This window comes from Arachis ipaensis, chromosome B10 (genome assembly GCF_059453495.1).
Source record: "Arachis ipaensis isolate K30076 ecotype BB chromosome B10, ASM5945349v1, whole genome shotgun sequence".
Lineage (NCBI taxonomy): Eukaryota > Viridiplantae > Streptophyta > Magnoliopsida > Fabales > Fabaceae > Arachis > Arachis ipaensis.
In genome coordinates this window covers 37,784,070-37,802,014 of record NC_142435.1, presented here as the reverse complement: position 1 = coordinate 37,802,014, position 17,945 = coordinate 37,784,070, and the positions used below count along the sequence as shown (strand labels likewise).

Sequence of the window (17,945 nt, the reverse complement as noted above, 5' to 3'; positions counted from 1 at the left end):
AACTGAACCCACTCTGAAAACATTTCAGAGGGGCATTTTCGTAGCATCTCTCTGTATCTCTCCCAGGCATCATAAAGAGATTCATTATCTCCTTGTTTAAAGCCTTGGATGTCCAGCCTTAGCTGTGTCATCCTTTTTGGAGGGAAATATTGATTCAGGAATTTTTCTGTCAGCTGTTTCCATGTTCTTATGCTGGCCTTAGGTTGGTTATTTAACCACCTCTTGGCTTGATCTTTTACAGCAAATGGAAACAGTAATAGTCTGTAGACATCCTGATCTATTTCCTTATCATGTACTGTGTCAGCAATTTGTAAAAATTGTGCCAGAAACTCTGTAGGTTCTTCCTGTGGAAGACCGGAATACTGGCAACTTTGCTGCACCATGATAATGAGCTGAGGATTCAACTCAAAGCTACTAACTCCAATGGAGGGTATGCATATGCTACTCCCATATGAAGCAGTAGAGGGGTTAGAATATGACCCCAAAGTCCTCCTGGACTGTCCATCTCCACTTATGTCCATGATGGATATATGGATATAACTTGGACTGATTTATCTTTTTATTTATTTTATTTTATAAGAAGTAAATACTTAAATAAAATAAAATAACTAAAAAGAATTTGAATTTTGAAATAAAAATTTTTTTTTTTCGTAAAAGAAAATAAAAATTAATTAGTTAATAAAAAAAAAAGAACTTTTTGAAAAAGAGGGGAGATATTTTCGAAAATTAGAGAGAGAGAGTTAGTTAGGTGGTTTTGAAAAAGTTAAGAAACAAACAAAAAGTTAGTTGGTTAGTTAGAACAAATTTTGAACAGATAAGAAGTTAGGAAGTTAGAAGAGATATTTTGAAAAGATATTTTTGAATTTAGTGAGGAGAGAGAAAAACAATAAGATAGTACAAGATTTAAAATTTTTAGATCTAATGCTCCTTGTTTTCGAAAAATTTGGAGGGAAAGCACCAAGGAACACCAAACTTAAAAATTTTAAGATCAAGACACAAGGGAAACTCAAGATCACTTTGAAGACTCACAAGAACACAAGAACATGAAGAAAGAACACCAAACTTAAAATTTTTAGAAAACCAAACCAAAATTTTCGAAAACCAAAGGGAAATCAACAAGAAAACACCAAACTTTAAGTTTGGCACAAAATTTAATAGAGAAAATATTATTTATGAAAAAGAAGGTTTTGAAAAGAATATAAAAGACTCTAACCCAATTACCAAGAACACAGATTGACGCTCTAGCCAAATGAGTTATGGGACCTTCAAAAATTTTGAGAAAGATTATTTTTGAAAACACCAAACTTAATGTTTGGCACAGGATTTAATAGAAAAATTATTTTTAAAAAAGGTTTTTTTAAAAAATATGATAGCCAATTATCATGAACATAAACACCACGTTCTAAATAACTGAGCTATAAGTTTAAAGTATTTTAACAAGGGATAAATAATAAAAGACTCTAAACAAAAAAAAAGAGAAAGATTTTTCCTAATCTAAGCAACAAAATAATCCGTCAGTTGTTCAAACACGAACAATCCCCGGCAACGGTGCCAAAAACTTGGTGCACGAATTGTGAATCACACTTTTCACAACTCGTACCACTAACCAGCAAGTGCACTGGGTCGTCCAAGTAATACCTCACGTGAGTAAGGGTCGAATCCCACGGAGATTGTTGGTTGAAGCAATCTATGGTTATCTTGTAAATCTTAGTCAGGAAGTCAATTATGTTTATCAAGTGAATTGCGAATAACCAGGAGAACATGAATTAAAAGTTACTTGTTATGCAGTAATGGAGAATATGTTGGAGTTTTGGAGATGCTTTGTCTTCTGAATCTCTGCTTTCCTCTGTCTTCTTGTTCACGCACGCACGTCCTCCTATGGCAAGCTGTGTGTTGGTGGATCACCTTTGTCAATGGCTACCTTCCATCCTTCCAGTGAAAACTACGCTCACGCGCTCTGTCACAGCACGGCTAATCACCGGTTGGTTCTCGATCCGGTTGGAATAGGATTTACTATCCTTTTGCGTCTGTCACTAACGCCCATCCTTCAGGAGTTTGAAGCTCGTCACAGTCATTCAATCCTTGAATCCTACTCGGAATACCACAGACAAGGTTTAGACTTTCCGGATTCTCATGAATGCCGCCATCAGTTCTAGCTTATACCACGGAGATTCTGATTAAGAGATCTCAGAGATACTCATTCAATCGGATATAGAACGGAGGTGGTTGTCAGGCACACGTTCATGGTTTGAGGAAGGTGATGAATGTCACTGATCATCACCTTCATCACAGTTAAGCGCGAATGAACATCTTAGATAGGAACAAGCGTGTTTGAATAGAAAACAGAAATACTTGCATTAATTCATCGAGACACAGCAGAGCTCCTCACCCCCAACAATGGGATTTAGAGACTCATGCCGTCAGAGAATACAAAGTTTAGATCTGAAATGTCATGAGATACAAAATAAGTCTCTAAAAGTTGTTTAAATACTAAACTAGTAGCCTAGGGTTACAAAATATGAGTGGACTATGATGGATGATGCAGAGGTCCACTTCTGGGGCCCACTTGGTGTGTGCTGGGGCTGAGATTTGAGTGAGTCACGTGCAGAGGCCATTTGTGGAGTTGAACGCCAGTTTTTATGCCAGTTTGGGCGTTCAACTCCAGTTTTTGATCCTTTTCTGGCGCTGGACGCCAGAATTGGGCAGAGAACTGGCGTTGAACGCCAGTTTACATCGTCTATCCTTGTGCAAAGTATGGACTATTATATATTTCTGGAAAGCCCTGGATGTCTACTTTACAATACAATTGGAAGCATGCCATTTCGAGTTCTGTAGCTCCAGAAAATCCAATTTGAGTGCAGGGAGGTCAGAATCCAACAGCATTAGCAGTCCTTTTTCAGCCTGAATCAGATTTTTGCTCAGCTCCTTCAATTTCAGCCAGAAAAATACCTGAAATTACAGAAAAACACACAACTCATAGTAAAGTCCAGAAATATGAATTTTTTCTAAAAACTACTAGAAATAGACTAAAAACTAACTAAAACATACTCTAAACTATATGAAATTATCCCCAAAAAGCGTATAAAATATCCGCTCATCATGGGCTCTCATGGAGCCTCACAGATGTTCAGAGCAATGTTGGAACCTCCCAACACCAAACTTAGAGTTTGAATGTGGGGTTTCAACACCAAACTTAGAGTTTGACTGTGGGGGCTCTGTTTGACTCTGTATTGAGAGAAGCTCTTCATGCTTCTTCTCCATGGTTACAGAGGGATATCCTTAAGCTTTAAATACAAGGGAGTCTTCATTCACTTGAATAATCAATTCTCCTCTATCAACATCAATCACAGCTTTTGCTGTGGCTAGGAAGGGTCTGTCAAGGATGATGGATTCATCCATACACTTCCCAGTCTCTAGGATTATGAAATCAGCAGGGATGTAATGGTCTTCAACCTTTACCAAGACATCCTCTACAAGTCCATAAGCTTGTTTCCTTGAATTGTCTGCCATCTCTAATGAGATTCTTTCAGCTTGCACCTCAAAAATTTCTAGTTTCTCCATTACAGAGAGAGGCATGAGGTTTATGCTTGACCCTAGGTCACACAGAGCCTTTTCAAAGGTCATGGTGCCTATGGTACAAGGTATTGAGAACTTTCCAGGATCTTGTCTCTTCAGAGGTAATCTCTGCCTAGTCAAGTCATCCAGTTCTTTGATGAGCAATGGGGGTTCATCCTCCCAAGTCTCATTACCAAATAACTTGGCACTTAGCTTCATGATTGCTCCAAGGTACTTAGCAACTTGTTCTTCAGTAACATCTTCATCCTCTTCAGAGGAAGAATACTTATCAGAGCTCATGAATGGTAGAAGTAGATTCAATGGAATCTCTATAGCCTCAGTGTGAGCCTCAGATTCCCATGGTTCCTCATTAGGGAACTCCATGGAGGCCAGTGGATGTCCATTGAGGTCTTCCTTAGTGGCGATCACTGCCTCTTCCTTCTCTCCAGGTTCGGCCATGTGAGACGTGTTTATGGCCTTGCACTCTCTCTTTAGATTCTCTTCTGTATTGCTTGGGAGAGTACTAGGAGAGAGTTCAGTAATTTTCTAATGGAGGACCTTGTTTCAGTCATGAAACTTTGAGTGGTTTTAATTAGATCAGAGACTACAGTTGCTAATTCAGAGTGGCTCTGCTTAGAATTCTCTGTCTGTTGCTGAGAAGATGATGGAAAAGGTTTGCTATTGCTAAACCTGTTTCTTCCACCATTATTGTTATTGAAGCCTTGTTGAGGCCTTTGTTGGTCCTTCCATGAGAGATTTGGATGATTTCTCCATGAAGGATTATAGGTGTTACCATAGGATTTTCCCATGTAATTCACCTCTTCTATTGCTGGGTTCTTAAGATCATAAGCTTCTTCTTCAGATGAAGCTTCCTTAGTACTGCCTAGTGCAGCTTGCATTCCAGACAGACTTTGAGAAATCATATTGACTTGTTGAGTTAATATCTTATTCTGAGCCAATATGGCATTCAGAGTATCAATCTCAAGAACTCCTTTCTTCTGATTTGTCCCATTATTCACAGGATTCCTTTCAGAAGTGTACATGAATTTGTTATTTGCAACCATTTCAATGAGTTCCTGAGCTTCTGCAGGCGTCTTCTTCAGATGAAGAGATCCTCCAGCAGAGCTGTCCAATGACATCTTGGACAGTTCAGATAGACCATCATAGAAGATACCTATGATGCTCCATTTTGAAAGCATGTAAGAAGGACACCTTCTGATTAATTGCTTGTATCTTTCCCAAGCTTCATAGAGGGATTCACCTTCCTTCTGTCTGAAGGTTTGGACTTCCACTCTAAGCTTACTCAATTTTTGAGGTGGAAAGAACTTTTCCAAGAAGGCATTGACTAGCTTTTCCCAAGAGTTCAGGTTTTCTTTAGGTTGTGAATCCAACCATGTTCTAGCTCTATCTCTTACAGCAAAGGGAAAAAGCATAAGTCTATAGACCTCGGGATCAACCCCATTGGTCTTGACAGTGTCACAGATTTGTAAGAATTCTGCTAAGAACTGATGAGGATCTTCCAATGGAAGTCCATGAAACTTGCAATTCTGTTGCATTAGAGAAACTAATTGAGGCTTAAGCTCAAAGTTGTTTGCTCTAATGGTAGGGATTGAGATGCTTCTCCCATAGAAGTCAGGAGTAGGTGCAGTAAAGTCACCAAGCACCTTCCTTGTCTTGTTGACATTGTTGTTGTTTTCGGCTGCCATGGCTTCTTCTTGTTTGAAAATTTCTGTTAGGTCCTCTATAGAGAGTTGTACTTTAGCTTCTCTTAGCTTTCTCTTCAAGGTCCTTTCAGGTTCAGGATCAGCTTCAACAAGAATGCCTTTGTCCTTGCTTCTGCTCATATGAAAGAGAAGAGAACAGGAAAGTATGAAATCCCCTATGTCACAGTATAAAGATTCCTTGAAGTGTCAGAGGAAAAGAAGAATAGAAGGAGAAGGTAGAAAGAGAAGAATTCGAACTTATCAAGAGGGATAGAGTTCGAATTATTGATAGTGGAGGAGTGTTAGTCCTTAAATAGAAGGATGTGAGAAGAGGGGAAGAATTTTCGAAATTAAAGTAAAAGATTTTGAAATAATTAAAAGAAATTTTGAAAATTTGATTGATGATTTTCGAAAATTAAAATTGGGAAAGAAATTAAGTGATTTCTGAAAAAGATTTTGAAATTAGAAATCAAAAAGATATGATTGAAAATTAATTTTTTAAAAAGATGTGATTGAAAAGATATGATTGAGAACATATGATTGAAAATCAATTTTTAAAAAGAAGGTTTTAAAATTAAAGTTGATTACTTGACTAACAAGAAATTAGAAGATATGATTCTAGAATTTAAAATTTGATCCTTCCTTAATAGGCAAGTAACAACTTGAAAATTTTGAATTAAATTACTAATTATAGCAAGGATTTTCGAAAATAGTAAAAAAAATAAAAAAATGGAAAGAAATTGATTTTGAAGAGATATGATTGAAAAGATGTGATTTGAAAAAGATTTGATTTTGAAAAGTTATGAAGATTTGAAAAAAATTTGGATTAAAAATAAAATCTTCCCTTTAGTGTCATCCTGGCGTTAAACGCCCAGAATGGCATCCATTCTGGCGTTTAACGCCCAAAATGCTACCTTTTTGGGCGTTAAACGCCCAGCCAGGTACCCTGGCTGGCGTTTAAACGCCAGTTTTCCTTCTTCACTGGGCGTTTTGAACGCCCAGCTTTTTTTGTTTACTTCCTCTGCTGAATGTTCTGAATCTTCAATTCTCTGTATTATTGACTTGAAAAGACACAATTTTGAAAATATTTTTGGATTTTTAATGATGAGAAACAATAAAAAATGCAACTAAGATCAAATAAACAATGCATTCAAGACACCAAACTTAGAAGTTTGTATACTAAGGACTATAACAATTTGAAAATGCATGTAAGAAACAACAAAACAAGAGAATTTAAAGATCAGAGCTAGGAAATCATCAAGAACAACTTGAAGATCAATGAAGAACATAATGCATATATTTGAAAAATGCAAGAAGAATAGAAACATGCAATTGACACCAAACTTAAAAATTAGATACTAGACTCAAACAAGAGACATAAAAATACTTTTGATTTTATGATTTTATAAATTTTTTTTTTTGTGATTTTTCGAAAATTATATGGAAAAGAGAATAAAGAGATTCAAAACTTTTAATAAGAATTCCAGGAATCATGCAATGTTAGTCTAAAGCTTCAGTCTAAAAAGATTAGACATGGCTAGCCAAGCTTCAGCAGGACATTAAATTCAGCAGCTAAATTGATGAGAATTAATAAGCTTTTGTGATGATAAGAACATCACCTTCAAACTCTAGAATTCATTCTTAAAAATTCTGAAAAATAAAAAGAAAAGTACCTAATCTAAGCAACAAGATGAACCGTCAGTTGTCCAAACTCAAACAATCCCCGACAATGGCGCCAAAAACTTGGTGCACGAAATTGTGATCATCAACAATGGCGCCAAAGACTTGGAGCTCTCAAACGTGAATCACACTTTGTCACAATTCCACACAACTAACCAGCAAGTGCACTGGGTCGTCCAAGTAATAAACCTTACGTGAGTAAGGGTCGATCCCACGGAGACTGTCGGCTTGAAGCAAGCTATGGTCATCTTGTAAATCTCAGTCAGGCAGATTCAAATGGTTATAGAGAATTGATAATTAAAAGATGGATAAAATATAAAATAAAGATAGAGATACTTATGTAATTCATTGGTAGGAATTTCAGATAAGCGTATGGAGATGCTTTGTTCCTTCTGAACCTCTGCTTTCCTATTGCCTTCATCCAATCATTCATACTCCTTTCCATGGTAAGCTTTATGTTGGGCATCACCGTTGTCAATGGCTACTTCCCGTCCTCTCAGTGAAAATGTTCCAAATGCGCTGTCACCGCACGGCTAATTATCTGTCAGTTCTCAATCATATTGGAATAGGATCCATTGATCCTTTTGCGTCTGTCACACGCCCAACACTCGCGAGTTTGAAGCTCGTCACAGTCATACCTTCCCAGATCCTACTCGGAATACCACAGACAAGGTTTAGACTTTCCGGATCTCAAGAATGACCGCCAATAATTCTAGCCTATACCACGAACGTTCCAATGTTAGATTAGAAACCCAAGAGATACGCATTCAAGCCATTGCTAGTAGAACAGAGGTGGTTGTCAGGCACATGTTCATAAGTGAGAATGATGATGAGTGTCACGAATCATCACATTCATCAAGTTGAAGAACGAATGAATATCTTAGAGAGGAAGTAGACGTGAATTGAATAGAAGAACAATAGTAATTGTATTAATTCATGAAGAACAGTGGAGCTCCACACCTTAATCTATGGTGTGTAGAAACTCCACCGTTGAAAATACATAAGTACAGGGTCTAGGCATGGCCGAATGGCCAGCCTCCCCAAACGTGAATATAAAGATCAAAAGGTATCTCAAAAGTCTGATCAAGTGTGTAAAATACAATAGCAAAAGGTCCTATTTATAGAAAACTAGTAGCCTAGGGTTACAGAAATAAGTAATTAATGCAGAAATCTTCTTCCGGGCCCACTTGGTGTGTGCTTGGGCTGAGCATTGAAGCTTTCATGTGTAGAGACTTTTCTTGGAGTTAAACGCCAGCTTTTGTGCCAGTTTGGGCGTTTAACTCCAGCTTTTGTGCCAGTTCTGGCGTTTTGACGCTAGAATTCTTAAGCTGACTTGGAACACCTGTTTGGGCCATCAAATCTTGGGCACATGATGCACAGAAAACTTGTCTCACAACAAATCTCCCTTTGGCAAGTGTACCAAATTTGTCGTCAAGTAAAAACTCACAATAGAGTGAGGTCGAATCCCACAGGGATTGATTGATCAAGCAACTTTAATTAGAAGAATGTTCTAGTTGAGCGAATCCAGAATTTTGGTTGAGAGTTGCAGAAAATAAAATGGCGGGAATGTAAATAACAGAAAAGTAAATGCTAAGATTAAAGGACTGGAAGTAAATGACTGAAAATAAATTACAGAATTGTAAATGGGAATGGGGGATTTGCTCATAAAAGTAAATGGCAGAAATTAAAGAGAATGGGTAAGATCAGAGATGGGGAGTTCATTGGGCTTAGGAGATGTTGCAATTCTCCGGATCAAGTTCATTTTCATCTCTTCCTCAATCAATGCACTCATTAATCTCCTTGGCAATCTTAAGTGATTGAATTACAATTTCTTGCAATTCAATCTCTCAAATCTTGATCAATAGCCAATTCCTTGGTCAATTGCTCATGAGAAGAGATGAAGTATGGTCACTGATTATACCACATGCATTTCCCAAATCAAGTATTGAGAGGGTTATAGTCACATACCCATCCAAACCCAATTTGGTCCAGCATGAGAAAGCATTTCTAGCTTGATCTCTTCATTCCTCTTTCAAGGTTCAAAAGAGATCCAAGTTTGAATAGCTTCTCTTCCAAGATAACTACTCAATTAGATGAAGATCGAAAGCTTTCAAGTAAAATCAAGAGAAAAGATAGAAGAAGAATAATGAAAATTAGTATTGATCCATCAAATTACAATTGAGCTCCCTAACCCAATGAAAGAGGTTTAGTTGTTCATAGCTCTAGAAAATGAAAACAAAGATGGAGAATACATCATAAAACTAGAAAATGCAGAGAAAGTAAAATACAGAGAGTAGTTCTCCTCTTCCAGCCTCCTCCAAAACTCCTTTTACAATTCAAAGCTACTCCTATATATACTACTCTTCTCAGCTTCTAGTTTTGCTCTTCAAGTCTTGGGCCTTTGGATCTTGAGTTTGACGCAGTTCTTTTCTTCATTTGGGCTTGGCTTTACTTGTAGAGAGAAAGTGGTAAGTGGGCAGAGACTTTAGCTCAGGGCGTAAGGGGTGTTAATCATTTAGTGAAAGTATAAGTTCGGGAACGTTAGTGACACTTAACATTTTTACTAACGTTCCAATGTACCCCTTTGCCTCACGTTAGAGCTCACGTTAACTAGGTTAACGTGGCTTCTAACGTGGCCTTGCCAACCTTCGAGAACGTTAGTGACACTCAACATTGTCACTAACGTTCTAGTGTGCCCCTTTTTGCTTCACGTTAAAGCCCACGTTAACTAGGTTAACGTGGCTTCTAACGTGGCCTTGCCAACCTTCGAGAACATTAGTGACACTCAACATTGTCACTAACATTCCAATGTGCCCCTAGATCTCACGTTAAAGTCCACGTTAACTAGGTTAACGTGGCTTCTAACGTGGCCATTCTTAGCCATCCCAACGTTAGTGACAATGTTGAGTGTCACTAACGTTGGCTCATCATTCATTCCTCATCGTTAGCTTCCACGTTAACTAAGTTAACGTGGAAGTTAACGTGGCTCCTTGAGGGGTTGTGTGGTTGCTTCCAACGTTAGTGACAATGCTGAGTGTCACTAACGTTGTCGACAACTCTCACTTCTTACGTTAGCTCCCACGTTAACCAAGTTAACATGGGAGTTAATGTGGTGTGTTGCATCCTTAGGCCAACGTTAGTGACAATGTTGAATGTCACTAACGTTGGCTTCTCTTCCCCCTTTAACGTTAGAGGCCACGTTAACTAGGTTAACGTGGGCTCTAACGTGGCCACTCATGAGTGTTTGCCAACGTTAGTGATAATGTTAAATGTCACTAACGTTGGCTCAACTTCCCTTTTCCACGTTAAAATTCACGTTAACTTAGTTAACATGACTCTTAACGTGGGCAATGATGGCTTTGAGAGTGTCATTGGCAATCACTTTTCTCATTTAACCTTGCAAGTTACCTCCCTTTCCTTGCTTCCTTTGGTCCTGAAATCAAGCAACAGAGTGCATCAAAGTTCTAGTCCAAGTCATGGGTAATGCAGCATACAATTTGTCACTAAATTCATGCAAAATTCTCATGAAATAATGTAAAATACACAATGTATGCTTGAATCAAGGTGTAGGTGAATATCTACCCAAAACTAGCTTATTTCCTAAAGAAATGCATGAAACTACCCTAAAAACAGTAAAGAAAAGGTCAGTGAAACTGGCCAAGATGCCCTGGCATCACAACACTAAACTTAAAGCTTGCTTGTCCCTAAGCAAGTACTGGAACAAGAGAATGATGAATGGAATATCCAGAGGAATGAGTCATTCTTGTGGAAGTCATGTTACTAATTTTATGGTGGTTTCATGCATAGCAACTTAGGTTCATTCCATTACTGGCTTTCAGACCTTTATCATGTCCCTAAACACTTACTTTGTCTATATCCCATGAGACTTTTATTCATTGATCCTTTTATTGTTATTTCAAGGGTTATTTGTGTTATTTAGGCTAAGTGCTCTGTAAGGGGGCAACTCTTTTAAGATAAGCTTTCAGCCAACACTCCCGAACCAGTTGGTTCAAGGTGCTAGGTGTTGAAGCACCCCTAAGGACTTACTCCCTCAAGTCTCTCCCCCATACATACACACCACAGGCATATAGTTCCTTTATTTTCTTTTCTTGAGACCTTGGTGTCCAGCACCTCTTTGGGTTACTAAATGCTCTGTGGTGAGGGTTACTCTTGATAGTAGATTTTCAGCTGATAATTCCGGGTTAGTTAACCCAAGTTACCAAGTGATAAAGCACCCCTGAGAGCTTATTCATCCAAGTAGATCCCTCACACAGGAGCACCACAGACACTTGTCTCAAGGTCCATGGTGCCTAGCCTTATTGCTTAATCTTTTTCTTTTGTTTTTCACTTCCATTATTCTTTCCCTTTTCTCTTATTAGGATATTGTCATCTACTTAGTCTCATGGGTATATCCAAAGTCAAGTATTCAGGATAAATAGTTGTCCTCCTAACCTTGCGGTTGAACCAACTTAGCTAACTTATGACTACCCCAAAGATTCATGAATGCACTTCCACAATATGAACTCCACTCTGGTCTTTTAAAAACAATCATTCTCTCTTCATTTAATTCAAAAGGAACAAGCATACAAGTAAGTTAAGTAAGGATGCAATGACATAAAGACTAGCACACAGACCTACTCAGAACTTAAAAGACAGAAAAAAATTCAACTACAAGTAGCCACAAATCAAAAGTGCATTCGGACTTCCAACTTTTAACCATTCTGAGTACAATGGAATTAAGTAACAATACAACCTTCGGGTGATGATTTCTGGTTGCTCTCTCTCTTTGTCATCATCCTAGTTTTTGGCTGCCTCGCTTCTTTGGGTAGAGGTGCACCATTTCCTCATAAGATTCCTGCAAGGTGACTGGAAGTTGCTTGTTCCCAAAGCACTTGAGACATAGTTAGCTTGCATGTATGCTGGTGCTTTTTGAACTCAATTTGGTGTGTGAACACCAAACTTAGTTCCTTGCCCAGTGCAAACGTTGCACATATGCAGAGAACCCCATATCTTATTGTCAACAAAGCAATGATCACCTATAGTCTAACTACATCTAAGTGGTTTCTCTTGATTGGATGGAGCTAGGAATGTTCTTCTGGAGTGGAGTGTAATTCTAACCAATGTCCTTTGGTGGAACACCAAACTCCGAATTACACCATCACTCTTGGATTGTTCTGGTGTGGAACACCAAACTTAGCTCCTTACAATACAGGGGAAACGACTTGTGATTTTTATTGAAATAAAGATGAAAGTGAAACTACCTGAGGTTGGGTTGCCTCCCAACAGAGCACTCTTTTATCGTCGCTAGCTCGACGAGTCCTTAGTTACTTGAGATGGTACTTTACTCTGAGGCTTTCCCCCATGTTGCCCAGATAATGCTTGAGTCTTTGTCCATTCACTGTAAAAGTCCTCTCTGAACCTTCTTCCGTGATTTCGATGTGGCCATATGGTGATACTTTTGTAACCATGAAAGGTCCGGACCACCTTGACTTGAGTTTTCCTAGAAAGCCTTAATTTAGAATTGTAAAGGAGTACTCGCTGCCCCTTTTCGAAACTCCTTGGCGCAAGATGCATGTCATGTTTTCTCTTTGCCTTCTCTTTATACATCTTAGTGTTTTCATAGGCTTGTGACCTGAATTCCTCCATCTCTTGCAGCTGCAAGATCCTTTTTGCACCAGCAGCAATGCTGTCAAAATTTAGTATCTTGATAGCCCAGAGAGCTCTGTGTTCCAGCTCTAGTGGTAAATGACAAACCTTCCCATAGACCAGTTGATATGGAGACATTCCAAGTGGAGTTTTGAATGCTATTCTGTATGCCCAAAGAGCATCATCCAGCTTCTTCGACCAATCCTTTCTAGATGCACCCACAGTTTTTTCCAGGATCCTCTTCAGTTCTCTGTTGGATATCTCAGTTTGCCCACTCGTTTGAGGGTGGTAAGGTGTGGCTACTTTGTGTTTTACCCCATATCGTAGGAGGAGAGCTTCTAGTGGTTTGTTACAAAAGTGGCTCCCTCCATTACTGATGAGGGCTCTTGGGACTCCAAACCGGCTAAAGATATTCTTTCTGAGGAAGTTCATGACTACCTTGTTATCATTAGTTGGGATTGCAATAGCCTCTACCCACTTGGAAACATAATCTACTGCTACCAGGATGTACTTGTTTGCATATGAGGTTGGGAATGGTCCCATGAAATCTATTCCCCACACATCAAACAGTTCCAGTTCCAAGATGAAATTTTGTGGCAAGGCGTTTATTTTGGGCAGGTTTCCAGATCTTTGGCATTCATTGCAGCTTTTTACTAGTTCCTTGGCATCCTTGAAAAGGGTGGGCCAAAAGAATCCGCTTTGTAACACCTTTGCTGCAGTTTTGTCCCCTCCAAAGTGCCCGCCATAATATGAACCGTGGCAGTTCCACAGGACTTCTCTTCCTTCCTCTTCCGAAACACATCTTCTAAGGATTCCATCAGAACATTTCTTGAAGAGATATGGCTCGTCCCAGACAAAGTATTTTGCATCATTCATGAGCTTCCTCTTTTGATGTTTATTGATCCCTGGGGGTAATGCCCCAGTTGCCTTGAAATTTGCAATATCTGCGAACCATGGTGCTTTGTGAACTGTCATCAACTGTTCATCAGGGAAGAGCTCGTTCACATTTGCATCATTTTCTCCACCTTGATCATGAGGGATTCTGGATAGGTGATCTGCCACCTTGTTCTCCACTCCTTTCTTGTCTCTGATTTCAATATCAAATTCCTGCAACAGTAAGATCCACCTTATTAGTCTTGGCTTTGATTCTTGCTTGGCAAACAAATATTTAAGTGCTGTGTGATCTGTAAAAACAATCACTTTAGCACCAATGAGGTATGATCTAAATTTGTCAAATACAAAAACTATTGCTAGCAACTCCTTTTCAGTAGTGGTATAATTTCTTTGAGTTTCATTAAGGACTTTGCTAGCATAGTATATCACACGAACTATGTTATCTTTTCTTTGTCCTAACACTGCCCCAACTGCAAAATCAGATGCATCACACATCAATTCAAATGGTAGGTTCCAATCAGGTGGGGAAATGATAGGAGCAGAGGATAACCTCATTTTCAAATGTGCAAATGCTAGCATGCATGTTTTATCAAAGATAAATGGTGTATCAGATACAAGGAAATTGCTTAAGGGCTTGGCTATCTTTGAAAAATCTTTAATGAACCTTCTGTAAAAACCAGCATGCCCTAATAAACTCCTAATTGCCTTGACATCACTGGGTGGGGGTAGTTTTTCAATAAGTTCTACTTTAGCTCTATCAACCTCAATGCCTTGGTGAGAGACCTTGTGACCAAGGACTATTCCTCCTGTCACCATGAAGTGGCATTTTTCCCAGTTCAAGACCAAATTGGTCTCTTGGCATCTTTTCAATACCAAGGCGAGCTGATGTAGGCAACTAGGAAAAGAATCTCCGAATACCGAAAAATCATCCATAAAAACTTCAATGAATTTTTCTATCATATCTGAAAAGATAGAAAGCATGCAGCGTTGGAAAGTTGCAGGGGCATTACATAATCCAAATGGCATGCGCCTATAGGCAAACACTCCATACGGACAAGTAAATGAGGTTTTCTCTTGGTCTCTCGGATCAACCACTATTTGGTTATATCCTGAATAACCGTCGAGAAAACAATAATATGCGTGCCCTGCAAGTCTTTCCAACATCTGATCCATGAATGGAAGGGGAAAGTGGTCTTTTCGTGTAGCCTCAATGAGTTTTCTGTAGTCTATGCACATCCGCCATTCTGTGACAGTCCTTGTGGGTATGAGCTCATTTTTCTCATTGGTAACCACAGTGATTCCTCCCTTCTTGGGCACAACATGTATGGGGTTAACCCAAGGGCTGTCCGAAATTGGGTATATGATCCCTCCTTGCCAAAGCTTCATAACCTCTTTCTGTACCACTTCCTTCATGATTGGGTTCATCCTTCTTTGGGATTGAATGGATGGCTTGGCATCATCTTCCAACAGTATTTTATGCATGCATATGGCTGAACTGATTCCCTTCAGGTCAGCAAGGGTCCATCCAATGGCATCCTTATGCTCCCGCAGCACCTTGAGTAGCTCGTCCTCTTGATCTTGACTGAGGGATGAATTTATGATCATTGGGTAGTTTTCATTTTCTCCTAGATATGCATATTTGAGAGTGGGTGGCAGTGCTTTGAGTTCAAGTTTGGGTGCTTCTGACTTTTCGTTCCCTTCTTTTGGTGCATCTGGTATATGTATTTCTGCTGTGGCTACCTCTTCACTTGATTCAGATTCTTCCTCCACCAATCTCTCGTCCTCTTCAGGTTTTTCTTCTTCAAAATTCTCCTGCACTTCATCCTCAAGTGCATCTAACCTCATGCATTCCCCCAATTGTTCTGGTGGATAACTCATGGCCTTGAACACATTGAATGTCATCTTTTCATTGTGTAATCTCAGTGTGAGGTCACCCTTCTGAACATCGATGACAGCTCCAGCAGTGGCCAAGAATGGCCTTCCCAGGATGATGGAGGTCTTGGCGTCCTCCTGCATGTCCAGCACCACAAAATCTGCTGGAAATATGAAATCTCCCACTTTTACTAGCAAATCCTCTACTATCCCATGAGGGAATTTGAACGATCGGTCTGCCAGTTGTAGGGCCATTTTTGTTGGTTTAGCCTCCTCAATTTTCATCTTTCTCATCATAGCTACTGACATCAAATTGATGCTGGCCCCTAAGTCACAAAGAGCCTTCTCTACTGTGATTTCTCCTATAATACAAGGGATCTGAAAACTCCCAGGATCCTTCAATTTCTGAGGTAGTTTATGCTGAATGATAGCACTGCACTCTTCAGTTAGTATCACAGTCTCATTGTTCTTCCAGCTTCTCTTCTTAGTCATTAGCTCCTTCAAAAACTTGGCATAGAGTGGCATTTGTTCTATGGCTTCAGCAAAGGGTATGTTGATTTGTAGCTTCTTGAAGATTTCCAAAAATCTCAAGAACTGGTTGTCATCTTCCTTTTTCTTCAATAGCTGGGGATATGGAGCTCTTGAGATGTTCAGTTGGAGTATCCCTTTTTCTTTCTGTAGACTTGGCGTGGGAGGTTGAACTCCATCTTGCTCTTCTCCCTTTTCATTTGAGCCTTCTTCTTGTGGTTTTTGGGGACGTTCCTCCAGTTCTTTCCCACTCCTAAGTGTGATAGCTTGACACTCCTCCCTTTTGCTTGAGTGGGCATCATAGCAAAAGTTGTGGTTAGGGAGCTGCTTAAACAGATAGCTGATTTGTGTCTCCAGTTTCGTGATGGCAGCATTTTGATTCTGCATGTTGGACTGCACTTCCTCTCTGAATGCTTTACTGTCTCGAATGTCTCTGCATACTCCTTCAATTAAGGTTTCGATCTTAGAGAGCTTGTCATCAATTGATGGGTGATTCGGAGCAGATGTGTTATTTTGGTTTTGATAAGCATATGAAGAAGTGTTGTTGTGGGGGTGTTGAGACGTCCTCTGTGTGAATTGCTGGTGAGCTGCATTGTTGTTGGAGTTGTAACGTCTCTGGTCTTGGTTTTGATCTTGCTCACCTTCCCACCCAAAGTTTGGGTGGTTTCTCCATCCAGGGTTGTAGGTCTTGGAGTATGGATCATAGTTTTTCCTTGGTGAATTCCCAATGTAGTTGGCTTACTCCTGACTCACCTCTGCTTCTTCATTCACTCCTTCTTGGATTGTTGATGAAGTGGAGATTGCTGCTACTTGGTTCATCTCCATCTTCTTGGTGAGGTCAGCCAGCTGCTGGGTAATGAGCTTGTTTTGGGCCAACAGAGCATCTACATTGTTTAGCTCCATTACTCCTCTTGTGTTCCCTCTTTCGGAAGCATAGAAGTAGTCGTTCTCTGCTACTGTTTCAATAACATCTATGGCTTCCTCAATGGTCTTCTTCTTGTTCAAAGATCCTCCAGATGAATGGTCTACGGCCTTCTTTGACTCATAAGAGAGCCCTTCATAGAAAATGTGCAGCTGCACCCATTCGTTGAATATGTCAGGTGGACACCTCCTTGTTAAGTCCTTGAACCTCTCCCATGCTTCATATAGAGTCTCACCATCTTGTTGCCTGAAAGTTTGGACCTCAGCTCTCAGCCTATTGATTCGTTGAGGAGGGTAAAATCTTGCTAAGAATTTGTTCACCACATCTTCCCAAGTTGTCAAGCTTTCCCTTGGGAAAGATTCCAGCCATTTGGCTGCCTTGTCCCTGAGTGAGAATGGAAATAAGAGCAGTCTATAGGCGTCAGGATGAACACCATTAGACTTCACTGTGTCACATATTCTCAGGAAGGTGGTTAAATGTTGATTGGAGTCTTCTTGAACACTTCCTCCAAACGAACAGTTGTTCTGAACAAGGGTGATGAGCTGTGGTTTAAGTTCAAAGTTGTTGGCATGGATTGTTGGCTTTTGGATGCTACTTCCACAATTGCCTGGGTTTGGATTGATGTAAGAGCCCAAAACTCTTCTATCCTCCCCAACATGATTTGCTCTACCTCCTCCCCCATGGTTGTGATCTTCTTCTTCATGATGGTTTTCCATGTTGTCTTCCATGTTTGTTTCAAAGAATTCCTCTTCTTCCTCAGCACCAACCACTTTCTTTCCTCTTACCTCCCTCCTTAATCTAAGGAAGGTCCTCTCAGGTTCAGAATCGAAGGAAGTTGAAGCCCCGCTTCTTCTCCCTGTCATACAACCATCAAGTGCAAGCAAGAAAAGATAGGTGCAGAAAGTATTTGTGTCAGAATTACTGTTAGTTGTGGGTGATGCAATATATCAAACAGTTAGTGGGTTAGCAAACAGAATTGAAAATAAAAAAGAAGAACAAAAGAGTAGACGGGGAAGGGAAGAAGTTTAACTAAAACAAAAAGTAAATCACTCAAACAGAAAATGAAATTCACAAAATAAAAATGCTCAATCTAGTGATCTTCCAATTTAATTATTGTTGATGCACAATCAATCCCCGGCAACGGC

At 39.6% G+C, this 17,945-nt stretch overlaps 2 non-coding genes across 2 annotated transcripts; both read left to right on the top strand.

Moving 5' to 3' along the window:
- Positions 1 to 4,748: 4,748 nt before the first annotated feature.
- LOC148579726 (small nucleolar RNA R71) lies at positions 4,749 to 4,856 on the top strand. The gene has a single exon (XR_015895959.1). It is a non-coding gene; the product is annotated as a small nucleolar RNA R71 (small nucleolar RNA).
- Positions 4,857 to 16,971: 12,115 nt separating this feature from the next.
- Positions 16,972 to 17,075, top strand: LOC148579725 (small nucleolar RNA R71). The gene has a single exon (XR_015899418.1). It is a non-coding gene; the product is annotated as a small nucleolar RNA R71 (small nucleolar RNA).
- Positions 17,076 to 17,945: the final 870 nt, after the last annotated feature.